At 36.7% G+C, this 16,425-nt stretch overlaps 1 protein-coding gene across 8 annotated transcripts in view; it reads right to left on the reverse strand.

The window, feature by feature from the left end:
• The window catches only part of LOC129750615 (serine/arginine repetitive matrix protein 2), an 80,888-nt gene that overhangs the window by 46,843 nt on the left and 17,620 nt on the right, over nt 1–16,425 (reverse strand). The gene's annotated exons all lie outside the window — the stretch shown is intronic.

Consider the following 16,425-nt stretch of genomic DNA (forward strand, 5'->3'; position numbering starts at 1 on the left):
TGGATTATTCTTATTTGAGAGAAACGTGGAATTACTATCCGAATACCCCGAGAATTAAAAAAAATCATTTTCCAAAAAAAAACCCAAGTTTTTTTGCTGACATCTAAGTTTCACAATCGAGTTCAAATGAAAACCATTCTTTGGGACTTTATAATTATACAAATATAGACATTTCTTTTTAAAAGCTTTGAATTTTAACTTTTTCAAACCATTTTTCTCGGTTAAAGAGTCTTAAGTAAAATGTCTCAATCCTTTCTCTTAAGTCTGGAAGGTGCAGGTTATGATCTACATACATTTTTAACTTATACATATTTAGGATTGTAAATTCGGGTCAAGCTCCCTGCCAAAAGCTTGAAGTGGATTTTTAGAAACCTACATGATTCAGTTTAATTTGATAGTTTTTCAATTTTTCAAAAAGCGAAAATTTCTGACGTGCGTCAACTTTCAACGTTTACTTTGATCCTACTTTTCGAAAACCTGTGTGCGGTACTGAATATTAATTTTTTGATTCAAATCCAGTTTCCATGATCCCGAGCTCAGTCTTGCATTTGAAAAAAATAATGATATTGCAACTAATGAAATACCAAACAGCTTCCAGAGGAGTGGATGAAGACAAATTTAGGATAGGAGGACGACAAATTGGAATATGAGAACTACCAAGCGATCACTGTCCCCAGTGAAACCCAGCGTTGCCAGATTACAAACCTCTCAAATCCGGTCAGGTTTGGCGAAAAACGAAAAATGTACCTATTCATTTTGAACTTCAAGACCTATTTTTTTGTTCGTCAGGTAGAACTTTCGTTTATCCGTATAATTCCCTGACAATTTTCGATAATCCGTAGAAAATCCATAGAGAATACTGAAAATCCGTAGATTTCGAACAGCGATGCGTAGATCCGTAGAAGTGCTCAAAAACCGTAGATCTAGGGAGAAACCCGTAGGCCTGCCTACAAAGTACTGTCCTAGATCCAACTCAACGGCTCAAGCAAATAGATTCATGATAAGCCGGCTTCGTGGAAGGAAGGTCTACGATAGACCAGATCTTCTAACTGGGACAAAACCTCCAAAAATTACGTAAACATCGTTCCTTCGATTTTTAAACCGCATACGACACGATCGACCGCAGTGAGCTATAGAAAATCATGGACGAACACGACTTTCTCGGAAAGCTGGACCGACTGATCGAAACTACGTTGGATGAAACCAGTCAGTGAGAACCCTAGGCATAGGCATATAATCAGCGAAAGCCGTGTTACAACAGACTGCTCGAGTAGCTGCGATTCAAGGCTACCATTTTACTTAGCTCAAACCATATACTCCTACCCACATACCCGTGCGTAGGATGCTCCACCTTCGGTTCCCAACGACAGAAACTGCGGGGATAAGACTTGCCTTGTACGCAGTGGAAATCGTTGGGGAAGAGTTATTTCTAGATCGGGGAATACCCGCGGGTAAAGTGGCTCTCGACGCCGGGTGAGCCATTCCAGTCGGAGTAGCTTGACGTCTTCGTCGGAAATCATCCGAGTAGTTGCGTTAAGTGACGCGCGTGAGCAGTGAAAGGCGCGTATCTAGGATAAGCTGCTCTCGATCGGCACACGACGAGCGTAAAGGTGGCAAACCTCGAATCCCGGAGATAAGATGTCGGACTTCGACTTCGAGTCGTTTGAGGAGAGGTCAGGCCTCAAAGGAGAAGAGGTTTGTGTGATCAACCTCGAGTCTTTACGATTAGAGGTTGGGTCTCCGCAATAGAAGAGATCAGGCCTTTAATCAATAAGAGGAGGGGTATAAGTGGTTACCTCGAGTCATTACGAGGGGAGGTCAGATCTCGAGGCGCTAGAGGAGAGATCGTGCCTTGAGTTGTGCAGAGGAGAGGTATGTGTACGTCAACCTGGAGTCGATGCGACAAGGGGTCGAATCTTAAGAGGTAAGAGAAGAGATTAGGCCTCGAGTCGCAAAGAGGAGTCATTGTGAGAAATGTCGGTTCTCAAGTCGTTTGGGGAGAATTCAGACGTCGAGTCGTAACGATGAGAGCTTTTGCTGAAAGTGGTCTCGTCTATGAGTATTACCTTGGAGCGCACTAGCGCGGATAGACCTCCCATTATTGAAGCATAGTGTGTTAAACGGTTCGAGGTGGGAACTAGGTCTGCGGCCCCAGGTGAAGTTTAGGGAGTATGAGGTATGCACGGAGTTTATCATGAATCTTCCCATTTTCCCCTTGGCCCAGAGTAGCAAACTGGGGGGACGCGGTGCCTTGGAATGCAATCCGTAAAATGGATTTACCACCTGTGATTACCATCTTAAAAAAGTCCACATATCCTTGCGGGATTTGGATTTCTTTAACATCTCTACTAGTTTACTTCGGGTCTTGAAGTCCCGAATGTCACAAAGATGCTTAAATGACTATAATCAAAACAAAAAAAAAACTTCGATTCGATCCAATGCCAGGGGAAGAGCTGAGGCGATTCTCTCTCGGAAGCTTCGCACAAGACTCTTACGAGACCTAGGCTCAGAGCCAGATAAGCAATCAAAAATGAGCTTTTTCCTCTAAAAACAGGAAAAATTGAGGGTTTTTTTTTCTTCGAATTTCAAGTGTTTCTAGAGGAAAAAGGGCATTAGTGATTGCTAGTTTGCAGAAAATCTATCCAAAACTAATGTTAAATTTATTTATCAATGGAAAGCCAATAACTTGAACAACAAAACCCACTAAAAAAATTAGAACAACTTTCTCAAATATATCAAGTTTGTAAATCGTATACTAAAAAAGATTTTAAATAAAAACTCAAAATAACTTGTTAAAATGCTGCTTATTTTTAAAATGCTCGTAACTTTTATGATTTTCATGCGATCTTGATGGTGTCTTCAACAAAATTACTTAAAATAATAAGATCTACAACTTTTGTGAAGACATCAAGTCTCTAACCTAATTATTTCAAGAAATAGTTTTTTTTTATTTCCCTTCCAGGTGGAAAAATCACTTTTTTCTTTCAAGAATTTGATAGATGATCAAAAGATATAAAAATATTGCGGAGACATCAAATGTCTACCGTTTACCGTTTGTTCGCAAATAATTTTGATCGCTCATTAGGTGCATTTACCCCTGTGTGCGCCGTCACGATTCGACCGTTGATTTCCGACGATCGAGAAGACTCAGGGTATTCGCAACAGGAATGGGTCATGGACAGAGGTCGCGAATAGTTGAGCTGGAGCAACGAATCGGAACAGCTCTTGAAAAGAACTGCTAGTCGAGATGATCATTCTCGTGCTTTGAAGCTACGCTAACTCTTAGTGCTACGGTTAGCCGATAGCTGAGGCATTTTTTTCCTCGAACAGGTAAAGTCCGCTGGAGTTAAGCTCCTTCGAAGCCTTTTCTCCAACAGGCACAAAACCCTATCAAAACACATTCAAATTTCTGGACAAGCGGTGTGACGCCATTCTTTCGAAGCACATACTGTGATGAGTATTCCTGAGGACTTCGTATTGGAAGCATTGAATTGACCATATAACTGTTCTGACGGGTATAGAAACGGCGATAAAAATACAGCCTTAAAGGCCCTATTTTGCACAGTCTACAGTTCTCTTAGACGACTTTTGCAGGCTATAACCTATAGTGATACAAAATATTGCAACCTCGAGTGAAACAATCGTATACGTTTTTCAGCCAAAGCTGGGAATGAACGCAGAAATTTTCCAAATGGACGCACAGACTGGAGCCAATGTTCTTGGTGCTCTACGTAGGCTGTCCAGCTGAAAGTATCGTCCAAATGTAATCGTAAATATTTGAACTCTTGTACACGTTCAATTATCGTGTTGCCTGTACTTATCAACTTTTTTTTATTCTTTTTTTCTAGGATTTTAACGCTATCGCGTTATTCATCCCCTGTATTGTACTTATCAACGGTAGCTGTGATATGCAGCGACGTCCAGAGTTGAATAGCATGTACGGGGTTTTCGATCATTTCAATGAGAGGAGATTACAGTTGAAGTATGTAGGTATTGCTGGAGGATTTTCAAATAATTTTCAATCCATTCCACAATCTGGAGGGGATTGGCATTGCTGTACGAAATTGGGGTGTCGTCGGCGAAGAGCCGAATTTTGCCGTACAGGTTCATCAGCGAGAGATCTTTGATAAAGACCAAGAACATCAGTGGGCCCAGGTTGCTTCCCTGTGGTACTGCTGTCGTTATTGGCCTTTTGGCGCTTGATGCTCATTTTAAGGTCACAAATTGTTGACCAGCTGTTAAATAGCTTTCGATTAACCAGAGGAACTTTTCTCGTATTCCATACCATTCCCGTTTCTGTAGTAGCAACGAATGATCAATGGTATCGAACGCTTTTCTCAGATCCAAAAACCGGGCACCAGCATATTCACCTTTGTCCAAATCATCGTACACGTCCTCCAATAGTTCAGTAGTTACCGTTAAGGTGCTGCATTCCTTTCGGAAGCCGTACTGGCCTGGGCTTATGAGGTCATACTTTGTTAAGCGCCTAGCGACAAGTAGTTTTTCGATGACTTTATTAAAGATGGAGAGCGTTGAGTTTGGCCAGTAGTTTGACACATTTGATCTATCGGCATAACGCGAGCTTATTAAGTGCATGAGGATAGACACAGATTTCGATAATTTTATTAAAGATGTCTGTCTTGATATTTGAAAACGCCATGTGGTTAGCTTTCCCTGTGGCCACGGTGATATTTCCAGGACCAGGAAATTTATTGGAGTCAAGATTACTGATTTCTAACAACACTTCAGAAACAGATACCGGTCTCAAGAATCAGGAAGGAAATTTGGACGAATATTTTTGAAACGCTGAATATCCCTATTGCTGATGATAGAGGAGTTCCTACGTTGCGTTTTACGGATGATAGGAGTCATCTGTAATCTCAAGACAAGTTCATGCATAAATGCTTTGGTGAAAGTTGCAGGAACGAAAGATTTAATCTATTCCACTCACGTTGATTATTATACTTTCAAAAGTTCGTGGGCCCAGATAAACCTGATTTTAGATTACGAGTTATTTGCCTGTATCAAAGTATCATAAGTGGAGCCGGTGTTTCAACAGTATAAGGTACGATAGTGACACTCGTGTTCCGATAACATTTCGATTGGCATATTTTGGGAGAGGCGCGCAAGGATTCAAATCGATGCAAGATCCTGAACGATGTCCAGACCAAGTCTCAGCCCGAACGATGTCCGATCAAATGGAACTGCTTGCCAAGAGTGTTATTCTCGTCGTCACTGGAGGCTGTTAGAATAAAGTGGCCAGAATTTTTCCCAGGACATATCCGGGCCTGACAAATCCGGACTATTTTAAACTTGCTCAAAAAATGTCGTTTTGGACGCATAAATGGAAGTTTCCACTGCGCTTTTTTTTGTTTGGCAAATAAAGGAAATAAATCCGGGCTAAATTCGGTTTTTTTTAAAGAAATTTCAAATTTTGTATTAAATATCCGGGCAAACCCGGATAAAATCGGGCAATCTGGCAACCTTATGTTAGAAGTTATAGAATGTTTTAAAGAAGAGGCTTCAAACTTTTGATTTTGCATCGTTACTTTTTTTTATTTTGGAGACACGAATGTCACAAAAGTGTCAATTTCCCGGCTATTTTGGCGTTCCCGGGAATCGGGAAATCTAACGATCCTTTTGTCGGGATCCCGGGAAAAAATGAAATGAAGTTTTTAATACTCTACTGCGTACGAAACCTTATTTATATGTTTTTCTTCAATTTTTAGGTTTTAGTATTGAAATATTAGAATTTTTTTTTAATGCCTCAAAAATGTAATGAGCAATTATATTACCCAAGACTCAAAAAGTAAGCACTTTAACCGACAAACTTGACTGATTCTTGTTTAAAAAATTTGAAATAATTGAGCAAGGTTTTTCACTATCGATAGAAGTTGGTAAGCTGACTTCAGGTTATTTATCAAATTCCGTAAATTTTCAGATAACTACTCTTTGATTCAAAATATGTCATTTCTTTGCCGATAATGAATGTTGCAATACAGAACGAGCAGATTCTTTTCGTAAATAGTTTTTCTCTATTAGAATTGTTTGGTTTGATAGATTCTTTGTCGTTTTTTACTCTTACACTAAGTTTTTAGAAAAAAAAGTTTAAGTCTAAGCCAAGGTAGAACAACCATTTTTCTTGCTCAATCTGATCTATTTTTCCAATTTTTTAGAATTGTTTAAATTTTTAGTAAATCTGCAATTTTTTGGCACCAGGAATTCCCGGAATTTTTTAGCGTTTCCCAGGATTCGGGAATTCTCGATTCTTTTTATTCCCGAGAAATCGCGTGTAGAACACTCTAATCACAATCCAGTACAAGTTGAATTTAGGAGTAAGAATAATATAAAAAAATCAGATTTACAGAGAGTTCGCAAACAACTATCTTTGAAAATTCGTCAAAAATTCTGTGTTTCGTTTTTTTAGAATCCAATGATGTCAAAGTGTGTCAAATTACATCAAATGGCATTCTCCAAAAATAGTTGGATTTAGAAATCGCCTTTTATGTCAATAAAATTTTGATTTTTTTAAGATTTGGTTTTGAAATGAGCTTAAAAAGGTGCTTGTGGGGTCTTCTGTTGATCTAAAATAATTTTTAAGAATACATACTAATCGAACAAATTTTTCTCTCTCAGAATTAGATGTTAATTTAAAGGTACAAAAGCAGTTTCCAAGTTCTGAGTTATATTATTGTAATAAATAGTATAAATTCATTTAAAATGGTTATAGTGACTGCGTTAACAAATTATTTAAACAACTTTCACCATCTGCCCGGTTCAGCTAAAAAGTTGCACACAAACAAATCGAGCCCAATTAGCAATCAAATCTTCCTCCGATAGAGAGACGATCTATAGATGATAGTTAAAAGACAAATCGCCTGGATGTGAAATCTTTTTTTTTTTGTCTTTTAAAACAGTTAGCAACGAACCCATACCACTACCCTTGTCGGTCTATATGTATGCCACATGCCAATACCTAGCACCATTTATGCGCATATTTATACGGCCACCTATAAAAATGATCAACCCGTGTAGATATAGGTAGTAAATTCTTTAGAGGGAAAAACATGAATAGAGGGAAAAGGTTTTATAGAAACCACAATCGAGTCTTTGGCAAGAGACCGAGTCTCTAAACCCGAACCGAACGACCGATCCCGAGAGCCTGAGTCATTCCCCTTTTTTCCCATTCTACCAACCAAGGCATCATCATCATACAACTATGCCATCCTGTCTCAATCCAAATCCTAAAGCCAAAGCGAAGCAGCAGCAGCCAGGCAGGAACAATTTTAAAAGATGGATTGGTACTTTTATCTTATTCCATTTTAAATTTCCAATTTTCTTAAGTTCTTCCCTTTTGCTCGCACAGAAGTGTTGCTTGCTTGCTCACTCCCACTAACTCACAGGGTTCAGCTATGTAGTTCTTTGCAAATGACTCTTTCGAATTCCGACTAGAATAATACTCAAGACCTAAGAGTAGAAGACGACGACGACGACAACAACGATGACGACGTGTGGAGGAACATTCAAAGTTTTGAGTGGAAGCTTAAAAGACACAAAATCAAACTGAAACCTAGACCGGAGACCTATCTTGCTCGAGCGAAGCGAGGGTCGAAACTCGGGAGAGGCAGCATTAAATTCAAATTTTGAATGTATATATCATTATATCCATTTTACTATGCTGCTGCTGCTGTTATATCTATCGATGGATGGTGTCGTCGAACTGAAAAAACGGGGGAATGGGATCGGGATTTGGTTGGGATGGAATAAATTTATGGATGAAGGAGGGTGCGAGAGGGGAGGGGCGAGATGAGAACATTTTGAGCATTAATTTTATTATTCCTTTAACGTTGTCGGGTATAAACATAAAGTGGCAGTGATGCCAGTTACAGACAATATGTAACGATATGTTTCGGTTTAACTTTTGGTTTTTGAATTTCAAATTTTTTATTCAATTAAAATTTTAATTTTAAAAATTATTTGGAAGGGGCCTTCCATAATATTTTTGCATAGCTCAAGAACGAATAAGGGATGACTGATGTGAAAATCCGATCAAATGAATAAAAAAAAAAAAAATGTCCGGAATGAATCTTTCAAGTTGAACTTAGTTTGCATGGAAGGGATATTCGGATACAATAATTTTTTTTGGATTATTTCGAGCCCCTCTATTCTTCCAATGAGGGAATACACTCCCATACATTGTTTTGTATAACGAGAGATACAATCAAGAAAATGGAACCAAATTTAGCATGGAAAGGTATTCGAATTAGGATAGGTCGATCTTTGCGAAATCGATCTTTTGAACTCAAATTTCCGATTTTTTGGATCGATTTTTTAGCCTTGGAAAAATCGATTAAATCGGTTTATTTCGGATCCGATCTTCCGATCTTTTGAAGGTTTTTTTTCTTTTTATTCCTTAGTTCTTGAGATTCAACTTCGTGCAGAATTTTGATTCCTGTACCATCCTAAAGACTGTTTATCATTATTGGTGCTTCCATGCCAATAAAATCGACGAAATAGGTAGCGTTTTTATCTCTATATTCTTGAACAAAACCAGAATTTTTATCGAATACTCAAGTAATCGAAAGTTCCATAAAACGGTCACTTGAAAGCTTATTCGGCCTTGAATTAAGTTTCAATATTCTGTAGCAATTTACTCAGCTCAAGATTTAACTTCTTTTCCATACTTTTTTTTTAAATTTTTTTTATTATAGAAATAAAGTAATCAGTTCTTGGCACGTCTGGCAGCTAAGAGAAAAGAAATTAAGATCGCATTCAAAATTTACTCATGCCGAGAACTCAATTTTTTTTAATTTCATGTGCGAGGTAATGTGACTTTAAGCAAAACAAATAACACTAATAGTGTTTTCGTTTATTAGCAGTGGTAACCTAGTTGTCTACGAGTTTTGCCCTAACTGCTGTTATTGTGTTCGTTTATTAGTTCAGAAGTCCACTAGTTTTGCCCGAGATTTGAACCTCAAGCAGGCGGTTGCAACCTGTAGAAATTGTCAGTGTTGGGGGTGAGCATAAGGGTGAATATAGCAACCATATATTTGTATCGTCCCGGGCGACGATTCTGTTTGTTTATTCAGGAAAAGTTTTGACCCGCGCGAGTGGAGAAAACGAAAACGGCATAAAAGTGAATCTCAGTGGAACTTTCAAGTCTCATAGCTAGGTTGCTGAGATCACAGCATAGTCTTTAATTTCACAGATTTTTTGAAAATTTTAATCACAAAATCTGTCTCAGAAATCAAAGAATATTGAAAATTTTCACAGAACTTATAGAATTTCTGCATTTTGTACATATAATAGTGATATCAAAATTCTTAATTCTTTTTAACCTCCTTAACCTTATAACCCTTCTAATCTTATTCATGAAATATTATTGCATTTGTTATCAAAATTCACTTTATGCAATGAAATTATTAAAATACGATTATTAAATTTGACTCGACTTTTCGATTGATTTCATGACAACAGCACCACAGGAAACCATCACAGAATTTTGAAGTCAAATCACAGAATGACCGATTTTTATTTGTAAAAACACAGAATGTTTTTCGGCAACCTTTTTTCATAGTCGAAACTTGGTAGAAGGATGTTCAGCATTTAAATAAGACCACAATAAAAAAGTATTTCTATAAAAATGAAGCATTCATTTCTTTTTTTTTTTGGCGTTTAAATAGCTCGGGGAGCTGACGCTGGAAATGAAAATTAGAGATAGTTTTGGAGGAGGAAATTTCAAAGTTTAGAGTAGGCAGCGTAGAATAGAAAGCGATCATGAGACGTTGGTTAGACCATCATGCACTTCATTATATCCATTCCGGCTGGATATGGACAGAATTCAGTTCAAGATAACAAACCAACCCCTCCTGATACCAGTTGGAGGAAGGACAAGGGTGGGTTCGAGACTGGCCTCTATTTACTCCCCAAGCATCTCACCTGTCGGCAACTTATGGGATTCGAACCCAAAGTTTTTCTTGCCGATACCGGGGATCGAACCCAGTACGCCTGGGTTACCAGACTCGCGCCAACCTATCCACTAGACCACATCAGCGCTATAAAAATGAAGCATTTATTTTATATTTAATTTTTAACTTTAACATTCCTAAAATTAATATTTTTATATTGCATCTATTCTTAATTAAAATAATATTTGAAAAATTTGAATACTTGAAGAATGATGATGGATGAACACGTTGCGTTTGTGTCTATATTGATAGTATTAAAAACATCAGCGAAAAATAAGAATCCGTGGTCTTTTCCAAATGAGCATTTCAATAAGTGAACTAACTTAAAATGGTTAAATTGCTTTATTCAGTAAAATTACAATATTAAGACTTATTCCTATCTAACTTGCTTATAATTTGAACTTTATCTAAAAACTTACAAAATCCGAACATTTGATTTCAAAATTGTCATCCGAAAATCCGGGCAACATTTGGGCAATTTAGTCAAAACCCAGGAATAACTCCACAATAATCAAGAAAACATATCTTCATAAAACTCATCAGCAGATTTTAAATCATGTTTTGGGTTTCCAAAAAACCTTTCATGATTATTTTTTTAAAATTTGCTCAAAAAAAATTCGTATTTGACACATAAATAAATCATTTTTACAATACTTTTTTTTTTGGTTTGATTTGGCAAAGAAAGTGAATAAATCCGGGTTTTTTCAATAAAACTGGGCAACAGGACTGGACCGGACTTTTCCCAAATTTTGTATTAAATATCCGAGCAAACCCGGATAAAACTAGGCAATCTAGTAAGGTTAATAAACACTCATTTAAAGATACGAAAAGTTCATATTCTGATGTTGAATTTGAATAAATATTTTTGTTGTTCATACATTTGATGATGAAATGTAAGAGCATTCCTATCGTTTATAACTTTTTACTTCAGCCTAAATCAGCCCTCATGCAGCACTCATTGCAAAAATTTTAAATATCGATCTTGCAGAGATCGATCCTTTTGCTTCGATTTTTGAGGTTGATCGATCTTTTCCAGAATCGATCTTGGGAATCGATCTTTTCCTGAAGATCAAACAATCCTAATTCGAATACAGAAAAGGGAAGGGGTCTTCCATACAAATTTTTTGAATAATTCGAGAACTTATCGAGAACATGGAACCAAATGTGGCAGGGAGTTTATTTGTATAGAAGAATTTGATCTGGGTTTCCATTCAGAATAGTGCGTGACTACGAAATAGCACAGAGAACAGACATACAAGCTAGCCCACGAAACTTGTGTAAAATTTCCAACGATAGTTTTGAACAATTTTTTTTTTGTTTTTTGGCTGGGCCTTTTCGAAAACTGGCCACCTGAAAATTTGATTTGTAACTTTTGAACGGCGCAATAGATGGCACTATTTCAAGTCAATTTCTAACGTATTTTTTGAATGTCAGCATTTGAAATTTTACACACTTTTTGTAAGATTTTTTGTTCGAGCTTGTACGTCTGTTCTCTGGGGAAATAGTTAACTTCGTTTTTTTTTTCAATAAAATCTAACGCTACTGCATTAACTGCATCTATTCAACCAAATTATTTAAACATCCAGTTTTCCAGCTTAAAAAAAAAAGTTGAATTAATATCAATACCAACAAAAGGAAATAGTAATGAATTAAAGGGTGATACGGTCAAAATTTGGTCAATATCAACTTGACGTATTTCTTTCAATTTTGCATTTTAAAAACCTGAACACCCCTCATTTTGAAGGTGTGTGTGTGTAGAATGTTGCTCCTATTTTGATTTTGGAATTCACACTTCAGTTGTCAAAATGCCGTCCAAGGAAGAAGAGCAGCGTATCCAAATTTTGCTCGCGCATCGCGAAAATCTGAGCTACTCGCACGCAAAGCTAGCAAAATAGCTAAAAGTTGCCAAATCAACCGTTACAAACGTAATTAAAGTGTTTGGGGAACGTTTGTCGAAAGCCAGGAAGTCTGGATCGGGGGGAAATCGAAAACCGGAAGCCGCTGAGACGACAAAGAGAGTTGCCGGTAGTTTCAAGCGAAACCCTAACCTCTCTCTTCGAGATGCCGCAAATAAGCTGGGTGTATCGTCTTCGACCGTGCATCGAGCCAAAAAACGAGCCGGACTATCGACTTACAAGAAGGTAGTGACTCCAAATCGCGATGATAAACAAAATACGACGGCCAAAGCGCGATTCCGGAGGCTGTACACGACGATGCTGACGAAGTTTGACTGCGTGGTAATGGACGACGAAACCTACGTAAAGGCCGACTACAAGCAGCTTCCGGGACAGGAGTTTTATACGGCAAAAGGAAGGGGAAAGGTAGCAAATATTTTCAAGCACATGAAACTGTCAAAGTTCGCGAAGAAATATCTGGTTTGGCAAGCCATCTGTACCTGTGGCTTGAAAAGCAGCATTTCCATAGCTTCCGGTACTGTCAACCACGAAATTTACGTGAAAGAGTGTTTAAATAAACGTCTTCTGCCTTTCCTGAAGAAACACGGTTGTTCCGTACTGTTTTGGCCGGATTTGGCATCTTGTCATTACGGTAAAAAGGCCATGGAGTGATACGCCGCCAACAACGTGCAGGTGGTTCCCAAGGACAAGAACCCTCCCAACACGCCAGAGCTCCGCCCAATTGAGAAATACTGGGCTATTGTCAAGCGGAACCTAAAGAAGACCAAAAAAACTGCTAATAGGACGAGCAGCAGTTCAAGGCAAACTGGCTTCTTGCGGCGAAAAAGGTGTACAAGGTGGCTGTACAAAATCTGATGGCAGGGCTTAAGCGTAAGGCCCGGCAATTCGAATTTGGAAAAGCGGAAGCCTAACTGAATATTTTTCCTGAATTTTATACTAATTAAACTTGAAAAAGAAATTTAATTTGATTTTTTAAATAAACGATTTCACCGATTTACACGCGTTTTCCCTTGACCAAATTTTGACCGTATAACCTTTTAAATGAACACATTTTTATAATATAGAATTTATTTGAAAAAGTTATAAACGATTTTTAGAACTCACAACTAGTTAGATAAAACAAAAATTTGAGATTTGAATGATCTTAAACGATGTTAGGACTTTGTGGAATAGCAGTAATAAACTGCATCAAATAAAAGGACTCAAGTAACAAAAGTAAACAAAAGTGACATTCCGATTTTCAAAGTTTATATTTGGCTGAGTAAAAGATAAACAAGCGATTTTTTTTCCTTTGGATCTAGTTATGATTTCAGAACCCACTTAAAGAAAGTAAGAAGGCGACAAACATCATACTTTGTTTTGAAGTTCTTGAATGGTAATACCTAAAATATAACCAAAATATAAATAAATACAAACAAAAGACTAGAAATGACAATAAATAACCAAACCAAAAAAGATGTAAAATGACAAAAATATCAAATGAAAATATGTATGTATACTATGCATGAAACCCACCAGGGGCTAATAGGTCTTCCCACCCAAGCCGGTACGGGTAGTCTTGTTCGCACATTAAAATTTTGTTCATGCTTAACTCATCAAAAATAATTGCAGCACTACCAAGGGGTCCGTTACCACTGGCTTGGGACAGGTTTGACTCATCTTATTCCCTTCCAACTGTTATAATAGACATATAAAGAATCCTGAAAAGGTACTTAAGTAGCCAACTCATTATCAGAAATGGATATCAGTTTTCTGATCGTTTGATGCCCCATTTGATTGTTATGTTTTAAATACATTGAAAGAATAAATACATTTCTTAAAATAATACTCATCTCTCTACTTATCAAACGACTTCGGCAAATTTTCAACAACAAGATGCAAGTTGGATGGGAGTTGACATATTAAAGACCGCGAAGAAATTCAAACGATAAAATCTCATGTTTCTACCAACTATTTCTCGGTAACAACTGGACTGAAGCTATAATTTTATCATTTTTGAGTTACTCGAAGATTCGAGTTAAATTTTACAGAACATGGTTTAAGTAGTAATTTTACAGTCTTCAGGTATCCTTGAGCAATGAGCATTAGTGGCACTGAAATATGTATATGCATTAAGCAGCTGGGGCAAAAATTCTCGATGTCTTCGAGGAATTTCTCGCACTTTCCCGATGGATTTTAAATCCCCATTGAATGGCTACCCTGATGAGAATGTAGTTAACAATATAAACAAATTGAGAAACATTCGCCAAAATATTAAATTTTTCATCTTGATAAGGACGTAACAAATGATTTGACATTTATTTACTTCTTCTGGTTTAGACGTTTAGAAAATTAATATCATTTATTTCATTATTATTCTTTTTTCTATCAAGTCAAGTTTATTTTTCAAAGATTACTCTTTTTTATATCAAATGTGAAATAGTTAAACAATTTTTTTCTTTTCATTTTGTATGAATTCGTCCCACAGGGGTCATTCTTTTCGAATGTTTACACTAACAGACGGAATTTTATTGGTAAATTAACAGGTAGGGGAGAGGCAGGCTATATGCGCATATTTAGGAAAGCACTCATTTTCTCCCATATTCCAATAGATAGGAGTCTGAAAACTATATACACATGATCGGACATCTGTTTTATATACGTTAGAGCAATTTTTCTGTTGAAAATTCTTACAGCTTTTGTGAAAATAATTTTATAATAAAAGAAGTCAAAATAGCCGATTTCTGAAACTGGCAGGCTAAATGCACATATTTATGTTTTTAGCTATATTTCATTAACACTTGCAATATTTTGATATTATTTAATTGAAAATGGTAGAAACGGATGTTAAGCATACGTCAAGGCTGAAATTTCGGTGAAATTTTTTACATCACAAGTTCTTTTGCATGAAACATAGTTAAGTATGGCATATGGCCATATTTCATGGTAATATTTTGTTCATATCGTATTTTCATCGGATCAGTATGAAGTTCCTATTTTTTCGCTGTAAGATTGTGATTTGGGCGTAGATTTAATGTTCAAATGATAAAAAGTAAAAAATTCATAAAACTAATCTATTTTTCTTGATATAGGCATTTAACCTGCCTTGATATGGGCATTCAGAACCTGTCTCTTATTCCAATATCTTATCATTTACAACTTTGCCAAAAGCTTCAATTTGTTGAATTTCCTATTTCCAGATGAATAAGAAAGAAAAAACATCAAAATTTTTGTTCCCAGAATCTGTACGCACGATAATTAAAGTTCAATATATTCTAACAAAACTGACAAAAATCTTGTTTGAATTTTTAAATTTTTTCGACTTTATATAACAATTCAATTTTTTCATGCCATGTGTTAAAAGCGTATTACCCTCAAACTGCACTGATAAGATATGATGAATCTCCAGCCATATCGTCAATCGGTTGTATGCGCATTTTACCCAACATGCGCATTTAGGAACACTTCCCCCTATGTTAATTTTCTTCTGCATAATAGCGAAATCCATATGAGACAAAGACTTTAGAACTGACTATCCAATGGAACCAAATTTGGCATGGAAGCGTATTCGGTACGAGAAATGTTTCTATGATAGTTTGGTACCCCTCCTTTTCTCCAGTGGAGAGAACGGAAGAGGGGGGCTCTCTTACAATTTTTGTCAGAACTCGAGAACTAATCAAGCAAATGGAACCAAATTTGGCATGTAAGGGTATTTGAATACGAGAAATGTTTCTATGGTTATTTGAGACACCTGCCTTCTTCCAGCGGGGAAGATGAAAAGAGTTGAGGGGGGGGGAGGGGTTTCTATATAATTTTTATACAGAACTCGAGAACTTATCGAGCAAACGGAACCAAAATCGACGTGGGAGGGTGGGGAAATCTAAATGGAGAAAGGGGGCTTTCATACAAATTCTTTATAACTTGAGAATTAATCGACCAATAAAAGTAAATTTGGCAAGTTAGTACAAGAAATATTTCTATGAATATTAATTCAGATATTCTTGCATTTTTGTCTGATTTCGCTTACCCATCGGTATTGAAATAAGACAATGTTTGATAGGTTCAGCGTTTTTGGCGCAAATAGAAAGGAGTGGAGCGGCGTTCATCGCCAAAATACTCAAATGGTACGAACCACCTTATGATTTCGGAAACGAACACTAGCGGTAGTTTGCGCTGAATTATGAATGTTCAGAAAGTATGTCACAGTTTTATTTATCATATTTTTGTGAAGTTTTGCAGCGCTAATGTAATTACACCACTAGAATCGATATGAAATTAACTTTCTGGTGAAAAAAATTTATTAAGAAAATCTCGCATAAATGTACCCAAAATTCAGTGCAAAGTTGAATTTTAGTCTTAGAAAAATTAGGAAATTTCGCATTGACAAAGGGTTTGGAAAACAACTACCTTTGAAAATTCGTAAAAAATTCTATGCTTCGTATTTTGAAAATATTAAAACGCAAAAATGTGCCAAATTACGCCAACTTTCCAATCTCTCCAATCTCTTTACAAAATTTATTTGGTGTAACTTAAACAATGTTGACGATTCATTGATTGAAAAG

Source organism: Uranotaenia lowii, chromosome 3, assembly GCF_029784155.1.
Source record: "Uranotaenia lowii strain MFRU-FL chromosome 3, ASM2978415v1, whole genome shotgun sequence".
NCBI lineage: Eukaryota > Metazoa > Arthropoda > Insecta > Diptera > Culicidae > Uranotaenia > Uranotaenia lowii.